The following is a 27,395-nucleotide window of genomic DNA, read 5'->3' as shown; positions in this document are numbered from 1 at the left end:
AAAATCGTAGCTTATCTCATGCGTGGCTCATCCTCCATAGCTTTGGGCAACACATGCCCTCAGGAATATTGATAAATGAGAACATTGTACTTCTGACTTGCATTTGCCAGCTTTATGCAACTATATATTCCCTGAGGTTTCAGAAGCATATTATCAGATATCTTTCAGGCAAATTAACCCTTCCCTTATCTCACAAAAGATAGATAGGTTCACCTCAGAAGGTCAAATTAAACACTAACATTCCTGCAAAGGTAGAGGAGAAACCTGTTGAGGAGACACCCTCTCCTTTGTCACCCTATAATAAAAATTACACCACTACTAGCCAATTATTTATTGATAATTTAAATAATCTAGGTAAACACCTGGTGTGCAGGTCTTCATGCACATGAAGATATGTAGAAGATATGACCTGTGCCCTTTCTTGTCATGGTGTAAACAACATCAAAACAGATTTCTGTCTTGCCAACCCAGAATATAATTTTTTGCTTTGCTATACGGATCTTATTATATTTTACCACAGCTCTTATTACATTTTACCAATCAAAGGAGGTGCTTTATTGTTTCAGATACTCTTCAGGACTGGCTGCATATTATACTGAGGAAATAATTTACCGGCAGATGCTAAATGTCCTCTATCTTCTGAGCTGGCAGTGGAAATCACAGTCTCTCTCACTTCACATAGAAAAGGCCTTTGAATGAGTGAAGTGCCTTTTCCAGATAATTCCCAGAATATACTTAATTTTATTAAACATTTTTTTCCTAAATATTAGTCCACAGTACTTTCCATGAGGGAGATCAACCAAAGTAAAACTGTAAACGAGCTGTCCTGTGTCATTTTCTGATATGTTTTGATACTGGGAATCTCATAGTTATCTCTAGATATAAGGGGTATGTTTGATTTAGCTTTGCTAGTTAAAAAAAAAAAATCAAGGAATTAATGCAACTATGATAGCATGAGATCAAAATCAGGTCTCAAAACTACTGCAGAAATCACAATTGGTCCTGTTAACAAAAGTGATCTATATACAAATAACTTGCCATATGAATTGGCACGGCTCATTGTATTCCCAATTGCCTTAGACTGCAGTGTAGCTTGTCTGATATTGATTGAATTTACTTCAGTCAAGTCAGCCTATATCAGTAAAAGGTCTTGTGTATGGCTACTGCTTTAGCCCCTTTTTCTGGATGTGAATATTTCAGACACAGTCATCATTTCTTTAATTTTAAAAAGAGTACTATATATTTTATTTAGTGTTTACTAAAAGCTACTTCATCATGTGTATTTGTGGCCTGAGTTGATAAGGAAAAAAAAAAAAGAAAAAACAAATCCCCCAAACAGATGTTGGCAGATAGAAAGGAAAAATCTAAATATGTCAAACTGCAGTCTTTAATAAACACAGCTGTTCTCTAAAGCTACCTACACTTTATTTCTTTTACCTTCTTTGGAATTTACAGCTATCTCTTCAATAGGCTTGGCTTTGCTTATATCTAAGAAACAGCTTCCTTTTTCAAAGGCATAAAACATTGCGTTTAACTTGGGACAAAGAGAAAAATCACTTGGCAGACTTAATACCCTACAAATGGACTTGAAGTACAACTCAATGAAGAACTGAAACTTCAATGTGCCTGTTGTTCCCTAAAGTAACCATATGCTTAACAGTATGTAATTTCTTTAAATATTTATTGGACAAGGGTAGATTCAATAAGGTTCACATTTCTCATTATTATATGACACAATTCTTCTTGCTTGAGTCATGAAACAAAGTGTGATTACTGCTGGTGGCGTTATATTTCCCTTCCAGAATTTAACGTAATTTGCATACGCTTTCACAGAGGTCTAAATCCAAGAACAAGGTATATTGGCATGTTTCAATAATACCTACACAGGCTTGCTAATCTTTTTACAACTGAAAGTGTGTACCTAAGCTGGAATTAAAATATTTTTTATTATTAACAAATGGTCTTTGTTTAAAATATTTTTGTATTTCCAAATTTGCAAAAAATCATCTTACACATATTGGTAATGGCTACAGATCTATTTCTGAGTTTAGTCAGGGAAGAGTTTAACAGACTATTGCATAATAAGCTATTTTATCACTACTCTCCCTCTCTAGAATCCATTACTAAATCTGATATTAAAGCAGTGCAATCTGCTACTATCCAAAGCATAAGAAAGAAAGCATCGCCCAGTCATTTTCTGGTAAGCAGCAGAAAATATGCCTGTAATTAGAAAGTCCTCCACATGAACAACCATTGGTCTTAGCTTACTATGCATGGTTGTTTCTTAACTGCAAGTTGTTTGAGGGCTGCAGGAGACACAGCGCTGAAGTCTGCCTTGCTGGCACCACACCGCACCAAAGCTAATGAGGAAAATGCCAAATGTACATGGTGAGGGGCAGGAGATGACACACCTTACTGCCTTAAATTGAACAAACACAAGATACTGTTGTTCTCAAAGTCAGGCACAGACTGGGTAGGAAATGGAAGAGATTCATCTGCACAACCTTATTTCAGCCATCTTTCTCTCTGTTCACAGGGAATTAAGACAGCTCATCTGACTTGCTACCACGTTTGTAAATGGAAATATATGTCAGCACCTGCTACTACAAACAATCTGGACTGGTTTCTTTCCTATTTATGTAACACTACTCCATTTCTTTCTGTCCCCACATTGACTACATTCCCCGAAGCTGGTGTTTTAGTTTGACGTTTCATTGTAATTACTCTTTTACAGGCCTGTAACCATTATTCAAAAAGTCACTGAGGGATCCATATAGCTTGTTTAGACATTGTACTTTTCTCACGTTTAGACTAATATTAGGTCTACCAGAATTTGGTAGAATTTTACCAGAGGATGGTTTCTAGCTGCCTCAGGACTAACAGGCATTTGATTTGAGGCCAAACCAAAAGGGATCTTTTTATGTTCTCAAAGCTGCTACAAGTCCTTTACTGCAACATGGGGTCCACCTGCTACTTTAATCTGTTATTTATTATGTTATTTCTACATGAATTGTTAGATACAGCAGCAAAAATGTCAGTGACACTGAGCATTGTGACTAGCTAATGGTTTACCACTTTGCATGGATGCTTATTTTCTATAATTTCCCATCTATGAATTAGCATTTATCTTGCTGATAGGGACTATTATCCAGTTGAAATCCATATTCTGCTGAAATGGATCACTTAATTAAAACCACAGTGCAATTCTTATTGTGTAGAGAAGCATTTCCCTATCATTTACAGTACACTGAGTACTGTTATAGCTACAGGAGCAGTGCAGTATAATAATATACTCCAGAATAATAATTTGCACTTATATAGCATAAAGGTGGTTAATATTTTTCAAAGAGAGCCACAGTATACACCATTGAACTTGTTTTATTCCAATTTACTAAGTATGATTTGACACATATAAAAGCATTTTCAAATAATATTCCCACTAATCATATCAGACCTTTTCTACCCAAAATTTTGAAGGGTAGAAAGAAAATGTTCAGCTTGAAAATTCCAAAAATATTCAAATCATATAATTACTGTTTTTTCTACCTTTAAAAATGTGATTTTTAATGAACAGATTGCAGGATTTCAAAATTAGCAGTTTCACATGCTATTGAACTTTTAGTGGCAGCTGCATTTTTTCTCTTGGACAGCAAAGAAGGGTAAAAATTCCTATTGCTATCAAAGGAATTTGGAACAGTCATATGACGACAACATGTTGTGGTTCCCCCCCTCTCCCCCCCCCCCCCTTACAGACTGTCCTGAACTAACAGCTGCCAAGACAGTTTCTAACAGTGCAGATATTACTTTAACATTGCACTTTCCTAACAGCTAGAACTATCACAGAGGGCTATGTGATTTCCAGTGGGGGAATTATTGACCTTTATGACAGAAAATAAGAGGAGTGATGGAGAATAATACACTTGCTGTAGTAAAATAAAGTACTTGCACATCAAATATCAGATATATGCTGTGGATCATTCCTACCTGAAACAAAATGCAATCAAAAACCTCTTTTTGATTAGCTTTGGACACAGCTTCATCCCTCTGTCATAAAAAAGAGTATTTCTTCTGTCATAGCTGTCTCCAAGAGTTCAATTTCGGAACAATTTTTTGGTCAATTTTATCAATAGAAAGTAAAAAAATAATCCGCATGTAACTCCGTAGAAGTACAGGCACTATCAATCAATGAAACACACTTAACATATTTTATAATACATATTTTCTAAAATCTTAGGTTCATACCTTTAATTGTAAAAACTGAGACAGCTTAGCTCTAAAATATGGTCTGTTTCTCCAGCTTAACTATTAACTCAAAACTTCACGGAGTTCCACAGACTGCTGAAAATTGCCCTTCTTTCCTTGTCCTACTCCTATCATTTCTGTACTGGTGCTGATTTGGAGTAAAGTGGAGATGTTTCAGCTTTGTTGAGGAAAGCATTTATTCCACTACCAGCTCTTTGAACCACCCAGCTCCCTGTGATCTTTCGCATCAACTCTTCCCTAATCCACAGAATGGTGAAGACCATAATTGTTCTTTAATGTCAGTGTAGCTCTTACTTCATCATTGCTAAGATTACTACAACATGACTAAATCTCTCAATGATATCTGGAGGGGAGACTATGAATTATTTAACATGGCAAAGGGGAAAGGATCTATCAAAAGCTATGATCTCAACCTGATTTCTCAGTTTTGCAGCGAGGACAAACCATTTCCTTGTTATTCCATTTGTGAAGTGAGTGGCTTGCTGCCTACTCAGACCTTCCCTTCAATACAGGATATGTCTTTCCTTCACCTAAATTTCAATTCAATTATGGTTTAACTCCAGCACTTTGACCACTTCAAAGAAGCAGTAAGTAGCTTTTAATTATATGTTCTATTAATATATGGTGAATCTTAGGTGCTGGAAGAGTAATGCGATGAAGAACCTCAAACAGCTGATACTTGAGTTTTGTTAAAGCTAAAAGCAAATAAATAGTTTGTGAATACCCTTAATGTGATTAAAAACTACCATTGCTAAGGAATAAGTAATCAGAGATCAACTCCCCTTATCCTTATGGGGGATTTCAACTTGCCAGACATCAACCGGGATCACCACACGGCTGACACAAGCAAGTCCAGGAGGTTCATAAAGCACCTAGATGATAACTTCTTGGTGCAGGTGCTAAGGGAGCCAACTAGGAAAGGTGCCCTCCTAGATCCGTTGCTGGAGAACAGAGAGGGTCTTGTGGGAGACGTGGCAATTGGCGGCCGTCTCGATCATAGTGACCATGAAGTGGTTGAGTTTAGAATTTATGGTGACAGAAGGAAATCTGCCACCAAAACTTCAGCCCTGGATATGGGGAAAGCAGACTTCAGGCTGCTCAGGGAACTAGTCAGCAAGGCCCCCTGGGAAACTGCTTTTGAAGGCATTGGTGTCCATCAGTGCTGGTCAGTCTTTAAGCACTGCCTCCTAAAAGCACAAGATCAGGCGATTCCAAAATATCGGAAGTCAGGCAGGCGGGGCAGAAGGCCGGCCTGGCTGACCAGGGATCTTCTACTGGAGCTTAGATGAAAAAAGAAAGCATACAGCTGCTGGAAGGAGGGTCAGGCAACGAGGAAGGAATACAGGGATGCTGTTCGTGTTTGTAGGGAGAAAATTCATGTGGCCAAAGCCCAACTAGGGTTGAAGCTGGCCATGTCTGTGGGAGACAATAAAAAAGGATTTTTTTAGATATGTGAACAGAAAAAGGAGAACCAAAGAAAACATAGGTCCGCTACTGGATGGGGAAGGTCTCCTCACAGACAATGACATAGGCAAAGCAGAGACATTTAATGCCTTCTTCGCCTCTGTCTTCAACGCTGATGATGGGCTTCGGGACCCTGGGTGCCCTGAGCTGGAGGACCATGACGGTGGGAATGACAAACTCCCAACCGACCCTGAACGTGTGTGGGAATTGCTGCTCCACCTGGATCCATACAAGTCCACGGGTCCGGATGGGATTCATCCCAGGGTGCTTAAAGAGCTGGCTGATGTCATCGCGGGACCTCTCTCAATTATTTTTCAATGATCTTGGGAATCTGGCGAGGTCCCAGTGGACTGGAAGCTGGCAAACATTGTGCCAATTTTCAAGAAGAGTAAGAAAGAAGACCCTAGCAATTATAGGCCTGTCAGTCTCATGTCAGTGCCTGGTAAAATTATGGAGAGGATGATCCTTGAAGATATTGAAGCGCACCTGGGGGACAATGCAGTCATTGGTCCCAGCCAACATGGGTTCATGAGGGGTAGGTCCTGCCTAACAAATTTGATTTCCTTTCATGATAAGATCACCCATCTAGTCGGTCAAGGGAAACCAGCTGATGTGATCTTTTTGGACTTCAGCAAAGCTTCTGACACAGTTTCCCATAGGATCCTACTGGACAAAGTGTCCAGCATACAACTTAACAAAAACATCATACGATGGGTGAGCAATTGGCTGACGGGCAGGGCTCAAAGGGTTGTGGTAAATGGGGCCACATCTGGCTGGCGGATGGTCACTAGTGGGGTCCCTCAAGGTTCCTTTTTAGGGCCAGTCCTCTTCAATGTCTTTATAAATGATTTGGATGTAGGACTAGAAGGTGATTTGAGCAAATTTGCCGACGACACCAAACTTGGAGGAGTTGTGGACTCAGATGAGAGTGGAAAGGCCTTGCAGAGAGATCTGGACAGATTGGAGAGCTGGGCAATCACCAACCACATGAAGTTTAACAAAAGCAAGTGCCGGGGGTTGTGGTTGACAGCAAGTTGAATATGAGCCAGCAGTGTGCCCTGGCAGCCAGGAGGACCAACCGTATCCTGGGATGCATCAAGCACGGCATTGCTAGTCGGTTGAGGGAAGTGATTGTCCCGCTCTACTCTGCGCTGGTGCGGCCTCACCTCGAGTACTGTGTGCAGTTCTAGGCACCACAGTACAAAGAGGACATTAAACTGTTGGAGAGTGTCCAGAGGAGGGTGACGAAGATGGTGAAGGGCCTAGAGGGGAAGACATATGAGGAGCGGCTGAGGTCACTGGGCCTGTTCAGCCTGGAGAAGAGGAGGCTGAGGGGGGACCTCATCGCAGCCTACAAGTTCCTCGCGAGGGGGAGTGGAGAGGCAGGGGACCTATTCTCCGTAATCACCAGTGATAGGACCCGCGGGAATGGTGTTAAGCTGAGGCAGGGGAAGTTTAGGCTGGACATCAGGAAGAGGTTCTTCACCGAGAGGGTGGTCGCACACTGGAACAGGCTCCCCAGTGAAGTAGTCACTGCACCAAGCCTGTCTGAATTTAAGAAGCGATTGGACTGTGCACTTAGTCACATGGTCTAAACTTTTGGGTAGACCTGTGCGGTGCCAGGAGTTGGACTTGATGATCCTTATGGGTCCCTTCCAACTCGGGATATTCTATGATTCTGTGATTCTATAATAATTTCCATATTCATCAACTAGATTTAACAAGTACCGGTGAACATAAAATTCAGTGAATGCTTTTATTGAGTTAATGGTAATAAACTTTATTTACTTATTCTGTTGAACTAAATTGATTTACTTATATAAACTACTGAAGGAAGAATTAGGATATAGTAGTAGCAGTCAAACTATTATTCACAGAATCAGCTGTAAGGTCACTTGTGGATTATATATTTTTAGTAAACTCAGTGAATCTCTTATGAAAAATTTGCAAAGAGAAACCAAACAGTATTAATACTTAAGAATAAACTTATTTCAAAACATTTCAAATGGTTTCAGCAATAAGATGTGTCATGAGAGAATGCACAAGAAGTTAAAGGCACTTCTAGATCACAGATCTGTTTCTAAAAACAAATTGCGCCAGTTTGTTTTGCTATCATAACATAACAAAAAGACTTGACTCATTAGGAGAAAAAAAGGCTAAACATACCTCAAGTTAGCTGAAGTGCTAATAATGTGGTGCTATTTAACAACTCCAACAGGACATCAAACTTCTGGACTGTCTTACAGATCTTGACACGTGAAAGCTTCAATATCTATCTTGTACACCAGAATTTTATCTCACGCTAGTTATGCTAGCATGAAATAGCTCGTTTTACCTCATGCCAGTCAGTTTATCTGCTAATCTAAGATCAGATTACCACAGTCAATGCAGCAAAATTTAAAACACCAGTTCACTCTACACAGAGCCAAAGCCACTCTGAAGAAGGAGGGAATCAGAGGGCAAGGTGACACAGAGAACAGCTCATCCTTTGATGTTCCCATACATTGGCACTGGAGTAAGAAAGGGTGTAAAAAAACCTGAAAGCACTCGAGTAGTAAAAATGATTCTGTCAACACTTCACCTAGTTGTCAACCTGCTTTTATGCAAAGATACCCAGTGCTCATACCCACCAGAAGACGTACTGAGGTGAGCTCTTGTTACTCCACTTACATCAAAGTTAACTCTGCAGGTAAAGTAAGAATTCATCGTTTACTCACTTTAATAAGCAGTGCTGCCCACCAGTTGGTGGTGATAGTGATCTTCAAAATAGCGATGTTTACCATCACAAGAGAGGAACTGAAGGAGAGATATAAATCCATAGTTTTCTTCCATCTGTTTGATCACTAGCTTCTACCTTCCATTCATTCCTATTCTTTGGTTCCAGTGGAAAGGATCATATAAGAAATTGCTCCATTTCATCATCTCTGGACTCAAAATCCGATTAAGGAGGAACAGTTTAAAATACCTGTTCCTACTTCCTGCTGAGCTGAATAAGAACTAATTGAGTTTATAGCCAACAGTTTACAGGTAACAGATCTTAATAATACTCCCCAAAGTGTATGTTGCAGGGTCATACACATTTCCTGCAATGGGTAAGTGAGCATTGCTGGTTAACTCCTTGGTCTGTACGAGCACTGTGCTGCAATGTCTGAGTTGTAAACCTTGCTGAAAGCGCTTTACATTCAAACAATCCTTCCTCACTGAAATTAGATAACCTAGGTCAAGAACAGTGTTGATATCCATACTAGTTAATCAGAACTTCATCTGAAGTTCAAAATACTGCAGAGCTCTGTATGTAAAAGTTACCTGAAGCGTATTCGGTGCTAAACCTGAATCATGCATTTCCCTGAACCATGCATTCACCAAAGACTATAATTTTGAGAGTGATCAGCTTTCCACATTTTTCAAATTGAAACAGTATGTTTGATGACATAACAGGGAGAAAACACACGTAACTACGTTTTGATTACATTTTTTCATTTATATTTTTCCTTTTCAAAATGACCCTCATTTCAAAATTGATCTAGAGGTTGAAGAAGGACCAAAATCCAGAGCTAGAGCATGGGGAGGGAGCGAGAAGGGTTACCTAACATGAAAATAAACTGGTGCATTTACAGTTAACCAAAACGCACCCAACTGATGTGGGTGCAAATAGTGGTTCCAGACAATACTGTCAATCACAGGCCTAGCATTAACAAATGCTGTAGTAAAGAAGCACATTTGTTAAAACTTTGCCTCCAGACAATACAATTATTACAGGAGGGGTGGGAGATCCCCTTTCTGATATTTTAATCTGGCTGAAGTTAATGTAGTTGCAGGTATGAAAATATTTTAGAGCTTGGATTTTTGAAAAAAAAAAAAAAACTTTTTTTTTCCTGAAACTGATTTTTTTGGTAGATGCCTGGACAGTGAGCTATGTCCATCTGCATGAGGAGGGCTTGCCAGCAAAGCTGAATCAGTATGGCTAATTTTTGCTTGCTTACTCTAAGTCTGGTCTGAGCAGGTTGTAGCCAACTACTTAACAGATTTATTTCACCCTTGAAATACCACTTCAACTTTTAAAATATCATTGTGTGCTTCTTATTACTTTTAAATTGTAGCTGTTTCTGAATATAGATAGGAACTCGAAAATAATTCTGAATGAGTTAACCAATGTTACATAAAAAGAGGTAGGACAATTTCAAACTGTATTAAGCAGAGGAAGGAGGAGTAGGGGGGAGAAAAAATAAAAGAGTAATAATTCCTCTACTTCTTCCCAGAGGCAAAATTCTGAGAGGCTGTGAAGTCTTTATACCATAATTTAGTAGGTCAACCCTACAGCTAAGAGAACTACTAATTTTTAATGACGTGTGGCAATTTTTGCCATTTCTCCTGCTTCAAACTGAGCAGATTTTCATTTCTCTATGGGTTTTTATTATAGAAATCATCCAAGCAAACAACATCCACATGAAGGCCAGGTACATATGCTTTAGGTTTTTCCCCTTACCTTGAAAAAAAAATAAAAAATAAAAAATAAATAATAATGCTGAGATTAAAAGTTAGAAGTTTTACATTGAATTCCACCCAGTAACTGACTTCAATAGGATCTTATGCTAGTCCATGTACTAGCAGCTATTTAGAATCCAGTATTGTTTATAACCTCCAACATAAAGGTCCTTTATGCATTTTAAATAACAACCTGCAAATATACAGGTGGTTATGTGCAGTCTCCATAGTTTCGCACCTGAGCTTAGAGGCTTCCCAAAGAAATTGTTTGGCAGTTTTAAAAATTATTCTCATTTTACAACATCACATAAGCATACTTTTGCAAAATACATTTATGGAGAAATGATCACAGTAAAGCTGACAATCTGATTGTGTAGTTTCAAAACAACATAAATTAAAATGGCTATACTGGCATACAAAGCCTCTATTTTAGAAATTTATTAAGGAAAAGCTGAGCAAACTTTAATTACAGCAGCATTCCCCATGCCACCGTATCACTGACAGGTCTATTGCCCTCTTGCTCCAAGGCAGGATTATAGCTTTACTCAAGAGCTTTCTGTTTGAGAACCTCCTGCAAAAGCTTTCTATGACAAAGCATATGAGTAAAGCTCCTGGAATTGCACTGTCTAAATCAGCATAGCTCAGTGTTTTTCAAAATGAAAATCTCGCATCCTATGGGAGCCCTGATCACTTCTAGAGCAAGCTAAGTCCAGCAATAACACAAGACAGGCTAGAGTTCTGAGATACTGGCAATGGGAACCATAAAACAGCTAGATGAGACTGGTAGTATTCAAAAACATTAAATTCAAGTGTTATGATTACTTCTTCACCATTAGCTCAGACACCTTGCTTATAGCACACTTTCAATGGCATAAATTAGATAATTATGATGGAAGTCTGGTCTAGGTAATACACTGAGCCTCATCTCCAGCTGCTACAAAATGTCCTATCTCCATTAAAGTCACTGCAGCTTTGCTGATTTAGATCAGCTGAAACTCTGGTGTAATAGACAATATGTTACTATAGTCATTAAGTGGATGAGTTAGAAGGTGCAGAAGCAGGCCAGAAATGTCAAAGCCTGAAGCTTTCTTTTTTCTTGCTTATCTCAGAAGGGTGTGTGCAGGGAAGCAGTGTAATCGAATCTGGGAATGTTTTAAAAAAGGTAGAAGAACACATTAAGAAAATCCAGTGGCTAACACTGCTGAGGATGAAACAAGCCTTGTTTTCCCATGCTCTTAGTGACAATAACCATAGACAGCCACTAAAGACTAGGAATTTCAAGGAAGATCTTTGAGCAACTTGATCTAGTGGAAGGCATAAGTCTATGGGGCCTGATGCCCTGCATCCCAGAGTCCTAAGGGAACGGGCTGATGCAGCTGCCAAGGCTCTCTCCACCATATTTGAAAAGTCCTGGCAGTCAGGTGAAGTCCCCCATGACTGAAAAAAGTGAAATGTCACTCCCATTTTTAAAAAGGGTAGAAAGGAGGACCCGGGGCCAGTGAGCCTCACCTCTGTGCCCAGCAAGATCATGGAAAAGATCCTCCTGGAAGCAATGTTATGCAAGACAAAAAGGTGATCCAAGACAGCCAACATGGCTTCACCAAGGGTAAATTGTGCCTGACCAATCTAGTGGCCTTCTATCTTGGAGTAACTGCATGAATTGACAAGGGAAGACCAACCGATATCAACTACCTGGACTTCTCAAAGGCCTTTGACACAGTCCTACACAACATCCTCATCTCTAACTTGGAGAGAGAAGGATTTGAAGGGTGTACAATTCAGTGGATATGGAAGTGGCTGGATGGCTGCAGCCAGAGAGTTGTGGTCAACAGTTCCACGTCCAGGTGGAAGCCAGTGATGAGTGGTGTCCCTCAGGGGTCCATCTGGGGACCAGTGATGTTTAACATCTTTATCAATAACATAGAAGTGGGATTGAGTGCACCCTCAACAAGTTTGCAGATGACACCAAGCTGAATGGTGCAGCTAATACACCAGAAGGAAGGGAAGCCATCCAGAGGGACCTAGACAAACTAGAAAAGTGGGCCCATGTGAACCTAATAAGATTCAACAAGGCCAAGGCAAGGTGCTTCACACAGGCTGAGGCAATCCCAGACATGAGGACAGACTGGGTTCAGACCTCATCGAGAGCAGTCCTGCAGAGCAGGACTTGGGGTTCTGGTGGACAAAAAATTCAACAGGGGCCGCAAGCACAAACTGCTAGCTCAGAAGGCCAACTGCATCCCAGGCTCCATCAACAGAGGAGTGGCCAGCAGGTTGAGGAGGACCGCAAAGACGATGGGAGGGCTTGAGCACCTCTCCTAAGAAAGGCTGAGAGAGCTGGGGCTGTTCAGCCTGGAGAACAGAAGGCTCCAGGGACACCTCATAGCACCCCCTCAATACCCAAAGGGGGCTTATAAAAAAGATGGAGAGCGACTTTTTACACAGGCACGTAACGATAGGACAAGGGGGAATGGCTTTAAACTAAAAGATTAGAGACTTAGATGAGATGTTAGGAGGAAATTCTTCACTCAGATGGTGGTGAGGCACTGGAACAGGTTTCCCAGAGAAGCTGTGAATGCCCCATCTCTGGAAGTGTTCAAGGCCAGGTTGGATGCAGCCCTGGGCAACCTGATCTAGTGGGTTACATCCCTTCCTTCAGCAGAAGGGTTGGAACTAGATGATCTTTAAGGTTCCTTCCAACCCAAATCATTCTATAATCTGACACAAAATTAGTCACTGGGAATGTTAAAAGTGAAGTTGAGCCTTTATAGCATAATGAACTTAAACTGTGCTTTCAGAGATTTCTTCAGACTCAGTTAAAGCTGTTATAGGACTGCAGCTTGACGGGACTGTTCATGACAGAGGCACAGAGAAAGACAAATCAGGAAATCATTTTGCCTTCTTGACAATTCCAGCTGCAGTCTGTGAGCATATAAATTCTGCTGCCAGACATCTTTAACTCCAACCATTCCTTTGAGGTCATCAAGGATTTTCATACCTGCAGGAAACCTGTACAAGCAAACACACCCTGTACTCTTCTTTGCACATCTCTCTACGAATAAGGCTCTAGTCAAGCAACAAATTTTCACAGTAGAGATGATTCTGCTCTGTGCATGTGCTGCTGAAAGCAAGAGAGCAGCCACAAAAATCAAATTCCTTTTTTTCAGCTACATAATATACCAATTTCTACAAAAGAACCTCAGTACAAGCCTAGCAAGAGCTAAAAAAAAAAAAAGTATACCTATGTAGGCAAAAACAGGTAATTCTGAAACTATCTGTAGTTAATTTGCAACTACACAAACTATCTAACAATTGTAGATCTCAATGTTCATTTTTGTGATATCTTAACAATTAGATATCAAGAACAGGATAGCCAGTTGTGAGAACATCTGGAGAAATATACAATATATGATTTCCTGTGTCACTGACTTTGAAGTTTTTATCTTTTTGCTGCTTGTCCTTTAAGTGATCTAAACCTCCAGAAAGTGAAAATACTTACTATCCTGACAGACTGAAAATAATCTCATTAGCCACACAGATATTTTCATCTCATACCAAAAGGGCAGGTCTGCAACAAAGGGTGTGCTGAAGTAACAACTTCAACTTCATTCTGGCCCTAGATTCTTAAGCTGTAATGACTAGTTATTTATGGTAAAGATACCATATCTGGACCAGAGCCCTTCACCTTAACCTTCAAACTCTTTCCTTCAGATAGACTCCTTGCAACTAAGATTATTAATAAAAATACCTTTCAGAGCATTACTTTGTGGGCCAACAAATGAAAAAATTCATAGCTGAAAAGTCCATCAAAGGCTACAGCTTCTCCTTGGGCTACGCAGAGCTCTCTCGCTTCTGCATTAGTCCCAGGATAGAGTATATATCTGTTATAGATATTTTAAAAGGAAAATGAGAGGGCCCCGATGAGGGTCTGAACATCAGCCTAACCTTATTGTTTGTTTAAGTTCTATATTTAGGCTTCTAGGCTCTGCTAGTTACATTCAGCAAAGCTGTTTTTTTTTTTTTTTCTCTACTGTTACCATAAGACTTGATGAATTTGCTCAGGACTGTTTATAACCCATCTTAAAATAGCCCACACCTATTTCCCACGTTGCACAAAGATGCTCATCCTCACACATTCTTCCACAGCCGTTCACTACTTATGCTGCCTCCAGGCTTCACAGTTTTTGCCAAGATCAAGAGATGATGTGTCTTCACGTTGCCCAGTAAAGAACTGAAATTAGCAATGCCGAGACAGCTGTAATTCAGAACCATCGTTACAAAGATGTTTGAGTGTTGCTGACAGGAGGTGTATGACACCAAAGCAAACAGCTAAAAGTGGGATGGCTGGAACTCAGGGGTCCACAGTGACATCTACTGGAATGATTCAGCTTGAAGTGCTATTATAAGACGTATCGTTAAAGCTCACAGAAGAGACTTTTTTTCCTTTCAGTATCAACAGCACGGAAATTGATAATATGAAATCATCTATAATCTTGAAAGATGAGCAGACCATGCAAGAATTCAGTGCCTCGGTCTAAGGCAAGCTACAGAGTATTGAAGCTAGCTTACACTGAAAAATGAGTCCCAAGCCCTTCAGCATGCTCATCTGCTACCTTCTTTTTTTTTTTTTCACCCTCACACTGAAGCCTGAAAAACAAAGACTCCAAGTACTTTCACAGTGTAGTCAGAAATAATACGTACATAGGCTGGCATCCTCTTTTGCTCGTTTCACTGAAAGCACAGCTCCTGATCAGAGTGGGAGAGTCGCCAGCTTTCTAACAGTGTTAAATCCTTCCAAGTTTTTTCAACCATGGATTTTTCCCCTTTTTTCAAAGCAGACTGTTAAAATCCTCCAAATCTAAATTGACCAACTTGAGCATGCTCCTAGAGCATATCAAGCACATTTGAAAACTTGGAACTGCTTTTCAGCAGCAGTTGTAATAAGATATTAACAATACTAATTCCATTCAGCAGTTCTACTTCCATGGCCTTTTTCTTTTTTTTTTTTTTTTCTTCTTGTCATTGTTAACTGAAACGTCTTTCTTTAAAGCTGAAGTACTTCACATCATTACCAAAAAACAATTTTGGCACTGCAGGGTCAAGCCCTTTCAGATCACCCTTCTATATGCTGAGATAAGAGAAGGCACACACAGCTGAGATGCGTGATCATCCTGATGGCACGAGTATGTAGTACTTTTGGGGATACAGATGAGCATCCAGCCCCAGCACTGACTGACTGTAAGAGGAGGCCTGTTAGGTCAGGATTTATTTTTATTTTTTGTTTTTCAAAAGCAGCATCTAAAATAAAGGAGAAACTAGCAGTCGATACCAAAGAAAGAAGATACTAGCAATCGAAGGAGAACAGAGAAGTCCACTGCACACCTCACAGGATTCAGAGCAGCCATGAGATATGGGCGTCTTGAAGCTTACAGGAGGTGGCAGCAGGAGAGGGAGGGAAGAAAACTGCATGAGAAATGGACCTCACTGAAACTGGAGGGAAGAAAGCTTTTGAAAATTTCCTGGAAAAAAAAAGCAGTAACAGGTCTTACATACGATGCGTTCCCTCCCTCAAAATCAACTGCTGATTTTCCTATATTTTGCATAAGATGACTCATGAATTATTGAAAACCAAATAATTTCATTTTTAAACTTTAGGTACCCGGTTATGAAGCTTTGATGCATATGCTATCATGACCATAAGCTTGTGCTTTACCTGGGCATGTAACATCTAATGTGCAGGCATCCTACCTATGGTACCTTCAGATCAAAAATGGGCACCCAACCTCTTTACAATATTGCATAGGAAGACAAAAAGTAGTGTCAGGATGGAGCTGGGAAATTTCATGACCTAACCAGCCAGGAAAGATACAGAAAATGGGTGGCATGGAGAGCCTAATTTGGCGCATGACAAGCAGGCTCGATATTCGGCACTATGAGTGCTTTCCTGAACTCAGCTGCATATATAACTCAGTTGCTTAGGCCACCCATATCAATTTACGTAGTCCATCTGAAAAGCTAAGAAAAGACCAAAAGAAGGAAAAACACCCCAGAATAACCAGTAGCCTACTAGTTACATCATTCACCCCCAATACATAAGATCTTATTTCAAATCATAGCAACTAAGGACAATTAATTACAAAATAGTATTAAGCCCTTCGCAAATGTAAGCCTGGAAATATCAACTACATCAAGGTCTAACCAGAAAAAAATGGAGATGTAGGAGATGCTGCCGCTATGTAGGACATTGGTTATGGATGTAGGTGCCAGCTGAGCGACAATTCAGAACGTGATGGTAACTAAAGGTAGCCTGAGATGACCAAAGGAGCAAAAATAACAGATTCAAAGAGTGTTTAAAAATATAATTTGGTTATCACATCCTTGAACACTATATAGAGGTTCAGTTAAAAAGACAGAGCATATCACCTAATTTTCAACCAAAACTCAATGATGAAAATTTTGAGACAGCATGGAATATGAGCAAACTATTATAGAAACACAAATTGCTTATCATTAAGCAGAGGGAGGGAAAGGCATCACTATGATAAAGCTCTATTCTATAAAAAAATATTAAACAGCGATTTAATCCATCTGACAGCTCTAACGCTTCAAGAGCTTCAAAAATTTCTCAGCTAGAAATGTAGTTCTGCCAAAAATGTGTCAAACGGGCTTTTAAGAAGTCACGCCATCTGCTATGTTAACACTGCAACTCTTGATCACTGGCTTCGGCTCCGAACAATTCATGACATAGATGAATTATTTTTCAGTCTCTCCACAGCCCTACAGCACAAACTTTACCTGCTATCTTGTCCACCCTGTAAGACAGAGAAGATATAAGGGACATTCTCTAATGAGACTGCAACATTATTAACCCCTCTGGGAACCACCTGGCAATATACCATGCAGAAGAAGGCAATTATTCTTCTTTTATAATTTCCAGCTGTTTGAACTGTTGTCATTCCTCCATCCTACCTCAGGCCCAATCAAACCTTCTGCTAGGACCCCTTTGTCCCCTTGCAAGCATTCACACAAGTAACATAAGGAGGCACCTCCTCAAATGTTTGAACTGTTAGGTCATCAGACCCCTCTGTAGAATAAGTGCCCACAAGACATAGCTATTAATTAATTTATTGCTATTTGATGCCAGGCTGATGGCAGTTCCCATCCTGATGCCCCACAACAAAGCACCATCTTCCTGGTCAGGCCAGGATACTCCACCAAATCCTGGTTATTCAGTGCTACCTAGTAAGTATTTTCAGTCTTCTCTGCTCATACCCAACTGCAACCAACTGATGGCTATTTTCATCAGCCTGCAAAAGCACGGGTCATTGCAATGAAGCATTTTAGTTAGCATATAGTCAGCTGGATGAGAAAATACTAGACTGGCCACAGATCCCTCTGTGATCTGATAAATACTCATCCTCTCACAAAATTTCAAACTTTTCTCATATGAATATATAATTATTATTTTTTTCTGCCAAAAACGTCAAGAAAGTCGTCATCCAGTATAATTGCCTCCGTAGGCAGGACAAGCCCAACAAACGCCTTCTGCCCTCACTGTTGGGCTGGTGACTGATATGTCCCTTACATCAAAATGCCAAATTAGGAGAATATTGGGCATCTTCCAGGATCTCTTTGATGTAGCAATTATCCCTTCAACCCTGATCATTCAAAAGCCACTGCAAAGACCTGGGTAAAGTTGATCTGATACCAAAAAAATGGATGACAAAATTGTGAAAGGAGGTGATGATACCATACTATCAACCACACATCTGACCTGCAGAAATAAGATAAACCAAAGTCAGTGCTATGCTTTAACACCTCTTTTTGCTAAACCATAAATAACATGGAAACCTTGGTGACTCGTAAAGCTAAGTCTCACTGTTTAATGTGACCATGCCCACATACAAACCAGTCCATGAGCTGTTTAATTAGGAGTGAAATAGGTATAACAAATTAAACGACAGACAATAACCACCCCCAGTAACTTGAGGCCTAGTTGCTCACATTTTGCCACAATGACACTGTTAGCCCAGAAACTCATTCTTTCATTTGTAAACTGCTCTCCAAGTAATTACTTTGGCAAAGTGCTGAGGAATCAATAAATCATGGTGAAAAGTGGCAGGCATCGCTGCAGCTGAAGTTGGTTATTTGATAGTCCCAATTCTTTTCTGAGTGTTGCTGATTTTAATCTACATTTTACATGGTAGCAGGCTGTTCCACCATCCCTGCCGGGGGTGTAGGGAGGCAGTTCTCAGGTAAATTTATGAAGAAACAATAATCCTCAATTAAGTTGCAATTTCATCAACCTTCAGCCAGCAAATTCTCACTTCATTTAGCATGTGTTTGAAGCACCCTGATGGCATGGAAGTGGTGGAGGCAAAGGTGGCTGCTTCCACATACACATAAAGATGACTTCAGTTTGTAAGACAGAACACCAAAGGTACATATAACAACAGCACAAGACATCTCTTAATCATACCAAGAGCTCTTCCAAAGCGCCTCTCTGCTTGGTTCTTTTCTCTTTCCCTTAGAAGGCATTCATCCCATCTATAGCCTCTACACATTTTTCCATAGATTTCCATCTTCTCACTACACTTAGACATCCCTGAAGCCTAGAGAAGGAACCTAAAATAAAATCCAGCTATATTTTTCCAAAAGAAATTCAGAATTAACTATAAAACAATTTATAAAATGCTAGCTGCCGTGAGCTCAGTAATAAATACTGCTGTTAAGATCCTTCAACTTTTCCCCCTCAGACACATCGGGTCTGTCTCCTGAAGAGGCTTCTGATTCAAACAGGATCTACAAACCATAAAGAGTCATGCTAACATACTGCAGTCCAAACACATATAAAGCTTCACAATGATCAAAGACAACACTTGCAAGAGATGTTCTTTCAAACGCTCTGTTTCTGACACTCAAATTCTCTACGTCAACACTCTCCAGCAAACTGTAAAAACAACATTTTAAGGGGAGTCATGTTTGTAGTAGTTTCTGTTTCCTATTTAGTACTATATTTCACTTCCTCCTGCAAGTATACATGCAGGTTTTTCTCTCATTCAATTTCTCTTTTCACCTCTGGAACTCAGCATTTTAGAGAAATCTTCATTATGCAAAATATTCTCCAAAACAGCACAGCCAGTTAATGCAATGTTCTGTCTTTTGACAAAAACAACCAAGCCACTACAGCTTTCTCAGGAAGTAAATGTAACAGAAACATTTACAAAACTTTCTAGGAAAAAATGGTGAACGTTAAAAATCTTAAGCTTCCAGCATGCAACAAAAACTGTTTCCCATCAGAACAGTAGATTTATGCACTAGTCACATATATGTTATCACCAACTTATATGGCGCATTCCCAGCTATACTGAGACTGTCAGTAACTCTCTCATTGGCTTAATGAGGACAAGCTTTTCCTTCTAGATTCTAAACATAGAAGGAAACAAAATGATCTAGCTGAGCTGCAGAACACCAAAAACCATAGAAAGCCACCAGTTGTTTCCGTGTTGAGTCAAAACAATTCACACATGAACTAGCACATGTAGCTGTCAAAAAGCATCCAGTTCTATTTCAGGATTTTGCCCAGGGAACTGTATACTTTTTGTTTTTTGTTTTTCTCATCTAGCTGATCTTTGCATGTCTTTGTTTCATAAAGAAATTTCCAGAGTCAGGTAGCTTTCCCTCACACAAGAGAGTTTAGGCATCAGTAGTTACTTCTTAACCTTCTTTTCAGTATATTAATATTTATAAACTTTATTTATAATTTAAAGCAGAAAATCTCAAAAATACTCTGCTGAGTCATTGGGGATGAATAGAATGACTCACAAAGACTTAGATGGTAACACAGTTAATACAAATTGTGCACTCTACCAAATGTTCCCTTATCTGGGATCTAACAATCCCCGAAATTCTGCTTTCTGTGAAGAATGAAACTGCTTAACGTGCCTCGTGGTGCTTAGGTTATAAGGCCGTTTTAATCATGGTGGTTTGGCTAGACTGCATACATAGGACACATCAATGAGCATCAAAGACACCATTTCATCTATTTTCCAAGCAGTTTTCAACAGCCCATCATCTCGGGCAACAGTGAGTCACGGCGCAGGCTGCTCACAGAGGCGTGGCAATGCGCAGAGATTCCTGCACAGCTATCATCATCATCAAGAGGTTTGGTTTCACTCAACAAAATTTTGAATAAATAGTTTTCAATCCTTAAGAAAACAGACATTTCCAAACATTTCAAAATACTCAATTCTAGCGCAAATATTATTAAACAACTCTTTTGGCAAGCATCATTTATCCCTGCAGAGCTCATTAACAGTTCCCCTTGGTGTTTTAATCTCAGGCAAAAGACAAGTCCATTTCTTCTTGCTATTCAGGCTATGGTATAATGGAAGCAGGGAATCCCCTTTAGGGTCTGTTGGTCATACACACTGTAACAGGGGCTCATGAACTCTTAAGGTATGTCTGTAGTGCTACATAAAAAGGCAGACACAGAGCAAATTTGAGTACTAGACCTTTGCCTATTTGCATTGCTTCATTGTTTGTTCAATTTTAGATGTGTTTTAAAATGCACCAAAGAGCTCTCTAGAGCTTGCTGTCCTGGGAGAATGCTCTAAGCTGTATTATCCTAAGCCTGTCAACACCACCCAGCCTTGAAACCAAGAACTACTCTCTGCCTCCTTTCATTTAGCAATGGAGTTGCACCCGTAGGGACATTTCTGGGTGGGACAAAAGTGCAGGAAAAACACTGTCCTTCATTTTGCATCAGTCACAACTAAGTTTAATCCAGAAGAAATCTTTACAAAGTACTCAGAAAAATGAGACCTACCAGTTCTGATCACTTGTGCCAAATGGAAAGAGAGAACTGTGAAACGTGTTTGAGAAAGAGCCTGTGCCACTTCCAACATCTTCATGCTTAAAGGAAAATGCCTGGGGGGGACGGGAGGGGAGGGAAGGGAGCTTAGGAGGGAGGGAAGTGAAGGAAGTGGTTAAGATGCAGCTGAAGGAAATAAAGGCTCTGATTGAGTAAGGTTGTGGTGTTTTTTTGTTGTTGTTTTATTTTATGTTTGTTTGCTTGGTTTTATTTTTGTGGAACAGGGAATTTTCAACCTTTCAGAATCTCCCCTGATTTCTCTCAGTTTAAAAGATAAAAGATGAATTACATATCCAGATATTAACTTCTACAAGCTTTTCATCGAAAGCCTGAAAGACAAATGTCATAAATTTTGTTCATCACTTTAAATTGGGTCCAAGTTGTGAATTAGATCAATGTAAATCTTGCAGTCCCCCCACCCACCCTTTATTTCTTTCCCCCATCTTGAGCACTACAACTGTGTTTAAAAAAAAAATAAAAAAGTAATAAAATAGACCATACAAGTTACCCTAAATGTACCATACTGAACTGCAAGAGACTTCTCATTCACATCACTAATTCAATTGTTTCGTACTAACTACTCATCTATTCCAAAGCTAATTTAAAACCTAATGCCTAATGTTGATGTCTGAATTTTTATATTTAACAGCAACATGAGCAACATGCAGTATAAGACACCCTGCCCACCCTCCCTTCTTTTCTTTTCTTTCTTTCTCTATTATTTTTTTTTAAGCAGAAAGATTCTGCAGCAGCTGTCAGATCTGTGGTGTCTAAGATCAGTTTCCATGGATATAATTAGCTCTAGATTCTCTTCCATCAGCACAGCTTCTTGGCCCAGTATGATTAATTCTCCACTGCAAGTGTACATCACAGACAAAAGGATGCCTTGCATGCACTTTAAGGAGAATTCAGAGAAAAAAAGTGTCTTTTTGCTATCCTATGCCACAGATTTCAAATCCTATCTACTCCCCCCATGTCTATTTATTGCCAAACCTTTAATTTTGCTGTCTTCCATCTATTCTTGTATTTTTACTGATGCTCATAGCTACAGTTCAAGTTACATAGTTTATCACACCCATTCATAATTCAAGTCAAGCAATATCACTAGTGCATAAAACTTAATTTCAGTGGTTATCTACAATGAATGCCAAGTGAAATGAAAAAAAAGTACATCTATAACTCCTTTCCAGAAACCTCTGTCCAGTCTTTCACTCCTTCATTTCCAACCACATCACTTGGTGAGGAAAACTAATGCTTAACTTCAAATATTGAAGAAATTCAGATAGTTATGAAACATTGTTCTAATCTTCCACACTTAGGAAAAGAGAGTGAAAAAGACTGAAAAGGCTGATGTCAAAATGTCTTTCTACACAGACTAAAATAGAAGATGAGAAGACTAGATAGTTTCCTAAAATCATCAATCTAAAAGAGAGGATTGTGATGAAAATCTTCATATGCTACATGAGAATACAGATACAGAGAAGGAAAATGAATAGCAGACAATTAAATGGATAGCTCTCATATCATTAGAAAAGAGGGAAACTTAAAAAAAAATCCTGCCTAACTGTAGCCTTTTACTTTTTTTCTTTCCTTTTACACAAAACACAAGGAGGATGTAAAAATACGAACTTACAATAAAGACAAACTTTAAACAAAATATAAAGAAGGAAATTATACTATAGAAACAGACACACAAAAACAGGACATTAAGAATAAAATTAGAATAGAGACAGTTTATAGTCATGTGATACTCCATTCAGTTTATTGTCATGTGATACGCTATTTATGCTCATAAACACCAACTAGATATTGAATGGTAAATTGGTAGTCATAGGTAAGATTTTAAACCTTTTGTCTTTCAATTATTTTATAAGGTGCTGGGAGGAGCAAGTTTCCAGGAAATTTCAGTATTGAACATATTGCTCAGTATCAGTATATGGGAACATGCATTTGGATATTCAAGATACAAAGCAAACAGCTTCAAGTCAACATGAACTTCAACAGATTCCAGTTACTACTAAGTAGAGAAACACACCAATGAACTTCTTTCTAACTTTGCTATCAGCTACAGATCTCTCAACTGTAGAAAAGAAACACAAATCCTTGAATAACAAAAGCTTCTTAGAGGTGTATTTACATCACACATGGGTCTTATTAATTCAAAAATATTGTTCGGCATTTAATAAAGAAAAATCTGAAGTTGACTTAGAAATAATAATTAGCAATTAAGAACTGAATTCTCTCCCTTTCATGACAAGGAGAACAAACAATATATATATATGTATATGCATATATATATATTCAATTTATTATTAACCTTAATGTTTTATCAAAAATGTGATTTTAACACCACAAGTTTTTTTGACAGGGAGGACAGTGAAGATTAAATACAATATGAATCTGTGCTGAAAGCCTGGCCCTGCTGAACTTGGCAGTTTTGCTACAAAGTTGAAATGCTGGCTTTCACAAATATTTTATATATGTATATTCTGCACCATACATCTTAGTCAAATTTGAGCTGCAGCTATTTGCATGTCTAATACAGAGTCCACTGGAAAGACCCTTGCTGGTTTGTGTGAACATTAGATGAGGATCTGAATAGCATCCTGTTTTAGCCTCTTTATTTTAAAACAAAGAAGGAAGGAGAGTGGAAGTGAGGAATGACTGAAATTCCAGAAATTATAGGCAATTTATTTTATAGCACCATGCCATTGGTTTATCAATCTGTATTCTATGTAGAAAGCCTGATTTCATTCCTTCCTATGGCCCAGTAGGAAAAAGAAAGTCTGGATATTTGAATTCAACACCATACCACAAGAAATGGAAAACCTCAAGTCAAAAGAGATCCGACTGCTTCCCTACATACACACTTAAAGTATACTTTCATTAACGTTAACTCTATAATGTGCTCTGGAATGTGAGTGATCTATTACGTGTGAGTATAGCCCTATGTAGATTAAAATTAATTGGGTTTTCATTAAATTGAAAGCTGCGATAAGGTCAAACCACTAAAAAAGGGGGATGTCGCTATCTTTCAAATTCAATTTCAGAAATTCACCTCAGTAGAAATTTCCTACATGGGAATGGTGAAGGTAATCACGTTATGATTAAGAGGACAGGTTGCTCGTTTCTGAATAATTAAAAAAAAAAAAAAAAAAAAAAGAAAGAAAAGCCTGGAATTGAGATGCTTTAAAAGTAGAAAACAAAAGTGGTTTGGGGTTGACAGCAGTTCACATGGCATCTGGCAGCGATGTCAGGTAACTTTTGCAGGGATCAATGAAAGCAGTAAGGCAAAAATCACACCCATGCATTCCATACCATCTGTAGAGCATCTACCAGGTAACACTTCATCTTAAGGCACCCACTTCATCACAAGAAACACATTATACGCTCTAAGGGTATGTAGAAGGACAGTGTACGTTCCTGCAAGAGTGTCTGGTCAAGGACCTTTTCTGAGGCAGCAAGGGATAAGAAGAACGGGAGGCAGTGATGGGAACCAATTCTGGTCACTCACAGCAATTTATGAGAGCAGATGAGAATGAGCAGGGTTGACTAATGGAGGACTTCTCAGGTGGGAGAGAATCACAAGGAATCACAAGGGCAGACCTCCCAAACACTGGGGATGGTGCGATGTGTGCTCCCAAACCAGCTACTGGGGTGGAATTTGAAAGGCTAAGTGCCAGCTACCGGGAGGCCAGCATCAGTAAACGTAGCACCAGCTACTGGAGTGAGTGAGGCTCTGGCATCAGTAGTTGGAGAAGCTGTAGCTCTGGATCTGAAATAGTCCTACAGACTTTGAGCCCAGAATGGCAGCTACTGGGAGGCCTGGCATAAGTGGACTGGATGGCAGCAACTAGAGTCAGAGTGGGGGTGTACTGGAAGGTCTTCTATTCCCAGCCACGGGGTGGGAGCAGCCTGAGTGAAGTGAGTACAGGGTTCAGTACTGGCAGCCAGAGCATGGCCATGGATCACAGCCTGCACGCCTAGTGCCAGCTGCTGGAGTGGGGGTGTCTATCTTCCCCAGCCTGGTGTGCCTGTGTCTTCACTAGTGAACATTAAGGTGGCCTTGCCAGCGACTAGCAGAGGCCTTGTGTCATGGCTGCGGTGTCAGGTAGGCAGGGGATCCGCGCTGGTACGCCCAAGGACACTTCTGAGTGTAGCGTGCATAAGAAACAAGCGTGCGAGCGCTGCACGTTTGCTGTGAGCTTCAGGCTGGACTAGCTGGCAAGTAGGTATCCCACGAAATGGGTAAGGAGGCCAGGGATCCAGGCAGGAGTGCAGAACTTCTGTCTCTGCCAGCTGGAGAGGAGGAATGGGTCTTGTCTGTCTGTGTCTGTGTTCACGTGAGTCCTGCATGTAAGTGCTGTTGAAGGCAGCCCTTGGCTGGGTGTCAGTGTCCCGTCTCTGTGTATCTCCAGGATAGGTACTCAGCTTTCCTACCAGCAGAAAGGGGAAACCAGCAGCTGCATTCCCCAGCCTGGGCAGAGACCCCAGCGCCCTGGGCACCAGGCTGGGCCCCAGCAGCCAGACAGGCACGGTCCTGGGATGGAGCAGTTCAAGGAGGTGGCTGCACGTTTGTTGCTCTTTGCCTCACTTAACATACACGTGAATATGCCTAAATCCCTTGTTTTTAAAGTTTAAAGATGCAACTCACAATGGTAAAGAGCAACTCAAAATGGAAATGGGAGGAAATAGTAAAGTTGCTTCTGAGAGTTCGAGTACTGTCCACACCTAGTCATCTGCTGTCCAGGAAATACACACTCAATCTTCTGGATAATTCAGGAAAGAGAATCTAACACAGGGAGCATTTTCAGTTTATTTTGATTTTAACCCAACACATTTCACAGTACCATGATAACATCAGAGTTCTGTGGGAAGGGCTGGACTGTAATCTTGTTTGTCCATTTGCTAGAAGCCCTAAAAGTGTGCATAGGAAACTAACTCTTCTCTGAAAAACTTAATAGATTTTTTTGATCATTGGCAGAATTAGTCAGCAGAAAAATTTAAATACCAGTAGCCTAGAAAAGGATTGGGAAGAGCTGTTGACAGTTCTGCCAACAAACATTGCCAAAATATTTTGTGTTTTGGAATCCCAGGTTGTTTTTTTTTTAATAACTATATTTTATTTTTATTTAATCCTTCTGGTTATAAAAATAGCTTCAGAAACAAAGACTGATGACAAAAAGGTTTGACTAATTGCAATTTTGAATGGGGTCTTTATAGGTAGACAGTATTCAGTGTCACGGTAATGATTCCTGCATTTTTTTTAAATCATGCAGTTTGCTAGACTTAATCATTTTTCCTTATCAGTCATCTCCAGTGATAGGACTAATTTCCAGTGTTAATACTTTACAAACAGTGAAGTATTTACAAAAAGATAGCCTTTCCCCCAAAAATGTTTATGATCTAAATGACAATGAACTTGCTTAAGCTACATTCTTTTGTTTTCCTCTTGCCCTCTATCCAATAAACTTTTTAATGCAAGGTGGCATAGGTAAATAGCTGTAACTAAACATCTGCTCACCTGATCCAGGAGCAGGCTGATCTATCAGATATAGTCAGTCATCACAATAATTTCAAACAGCAGTCATAATTAACCCTATTTTTATGAACTTCAGCTTTCCAGAATACGTGGATCTGACCCATAATCACCATTCATTTCAGTTCTTTCTTTAAAATGAAAGAAAAATAATCAGCCTGGCATTTTGAACTGCAATCAAGACTACGAGAAAGCTGTTTGCAGCCCCTGGTCAGAGGGGAAGGAGGAAAAAAAAAAAAAAATCATAGGACAGAGAATGAAATCCACATAAATTATTCCATGAAAGCCATGTAATCCTCTGAATTAAGCTCATATATTTTCTGGCTTTCATTTTATATGAACATTGACCAGAGAAGTGATTTATACAGAAACATTTTCAAACGGTCTGCAATTTGCATGCCATCAGTTTTGCTTCTAACTTTGAAATGGAAGTAGAGTGAGACTGACATCTATGGTGTGCAGATCATGGTGTGCTGGACAGTCCAAGAAAGAATTTGCAAGAATCTCTGAAGCTGTCAAAATACGATCTGTGAATTTTGAAAATACTAACAGTGCTAATGCAACCTCAGGAGAAAAACAGAGACTTTAAAGTTAAATCATGAGATAAAATTCCCCTCTCCCAGCACTACAAATGAAAACATGAATTTTTGAAATAATTTATAATTATGGGAAGCAATATTGCTTTTCTATAATTTACAAAAGACAAAAATCTCTCAATGAAATAGAAGAAAAAAAATGTTTATCTATTTTGAGCTTCTCAGAAGTGAGTGT

At 39.6% G+C, this 27,395-nt stretch overlaps 1 long non-coding RNA gene across 1 annotated transcript in view; it reads right to left on the bottom strand.

The window, feature by feature from the left end:
• The window catches only part of LOC106044717 (uncharacterized), a 492,161-nt gene extending 470,115 nt beyond the window's left edge, over nt 1-22,046 (bottom strand). Inside the window, exon 1 of the long non-coding RNA XR_010830074.1 lies at nt 21,041-22,046. This is a non-coding gene — a long non-coding RNA (uncharacterized lncRNA). The remainder of the gene's footprint in view (nt 1-21,040) is intronic.
• Nucleotides 22,047-27,395: the final 5,349 nt, after the last annotated feature.

This window comes from Anser cygnoides, chromosome 3, assembly GCF_040182565.1.
Source record: "Anser cygnoides isolate HZ-2024a breed goose chromosome 3, Taihu_goose_T2T_genome, whole genome shotgun sequence".
Lineage (NCBI taxonomy): Eukaryota > Metazoa > Chordata > Aves > Anseriformes > Anatidae > Anser > Anser cygnoides.
The sequence above is the reverse complement of the archived record's forward strand: the minus strand, read 5'-3'. Positions and strand labels throughout refer to the sequence as shown.